Raw genomic sequence first — 1,630 nt, 5'->3', positions numbered from 1 at the left:
ATGCAAGTAAAATTTTGCAGAAGATCATCCAACAATGGTGGCAGCAGTACATTGACAGGGAGCTGCCAGAGGTTCAGGGTGGATGCCTAAGAGGGCATGGAACAAAGGGTATCATTGCTGATGCCAGAGGTATCTTGGCTGAAAGCAGAGAATACCAGAAAGATGTTTACTTGTGTTTTATTGACTATGCTAAGTCATTTGATTATTTGTATCACAAACTGTGGATAACCTTAAGAACAATGGAAATTCCAGAATACTTCATTGTGTTCATGCAGAACCTCTCCGTGGATCAAGAAGCAACTGAACAAACAGAACAAGAGAATGCTGCATGGTTTAAAATCAGAAACGTGTGTGCCACGGTTGTATCATCTCACCATACTTATTCAATCTATATGCTAAGCAAATCATCAGAGAAGCTGGATTATATGAAAAAGAATGTGGGATCAGGATTGGAAGAAGACTTAAGAGCCTGCAATATGCAGATGATACAACCTTGCTTGCTGCAAGTGAGGAGCGCTTGAAGTATCACTGATGAAGATCAAGGCTTGTAGCCTTCAGTATGAATTACAACTTATTGTAAAGACCAAATCGGCACAAGTGGATCAATAGGTAGCATGATAAATGGAGAAAAGATAGAGGTCATCAAGGATTTTGTCTTGCTTGGGTCCACAATCAATGCTCATGGAAGTTGTAGTCCAGAGATCAAACATTGCATTGGGTAGATCTGCTGCACAAGACTTCTTTAAAGCGTCGAAGAACAAGGATGCCATTTTGAGGACTAAGGTGTGCCTGAGCCAAGCCATGGTATTTCCACTTGCCTCATATGCATGTCACAGTTGGAAGCTTGAGGAAGAATTGATGCATTTTAGTCATGGTGCTGGCAGAGAACATCGAAAGAACAATGGGCTGTCAAAGAACACACAAATCTGCCTTGAAAGAAGGACCCAAGAATGCCCCTCAAAGGCAAGGCTGGCGAGACTTCAATTCATGTACTTTGGACATGTTGTCAAGAGAGACACATCTCTGGAGAAGGACATCATGCTTTGGGAAGTAGAGGGGCAGTGCAAAGGAGGGACCGGGGCCCTCTGGGACATGGAGTGACCCAGTGGCTGCAGCAATGCGCTCACACTTCAAAACAATCGTGAGGACGCGTGGGACCGGGCAGGGCTTCATTATGCAGTGCACCGGGCGGCTCTGAGCCGGAAGGGCCTGGATGGCACGAGCACCACCACAAACCATAAAGACATTCATAATACCCCAGGGACGAACTTTACAGGTGGGGACATTTTGAGTAAAAGTGACCAAGAGATGTTCAAAAGCTTAATACAGACACACCCAGAGAGACAAGCAGAACCTGATCTATTTGCTATCTCTTTTACAGGAACCAGTCACCTGTGAAACACATGTAGACACCAGCTCTGGATAAGAAAGCGTGGTGCGGTGATTTACTTGAGCTTGCCTTTCTAGCCAGTCTTTTTAACTCCCCCAAAACGATTGGGTAGATCCATGCAAATAAATTGTATGGAAATTTAATGAGAGGATTGGTAGATTTTGCCACCCCAGTGGATATTAAATAAGCCATATCAGAAGCAGGGACTGGGGAATCTCAAGCAAGAAGAGCCAAATATGT

Source organism: Echinops telfairi, unplaced genomic scaffold (genome assembly GCF_000313985.2).
Source record: "Echinops telfairi isolate 266 unplaced genomic scaffold, ASM31398v2 ScPeMD7_7424;HRSCAF=8462, whole genome shotgun sequence".
Taxonomy (NCBI): domain Eukaryota; kingdom Metazoa; phylum Chordata; class Mammalia; order Afrosoricida; family Tenrecidae; genus Echinops; species Echinops telfairi.
The sequence above is the reverse complement of the archived record's forward strand: the minus strand, read 5'-3'. Positions refer to the sequence as shown.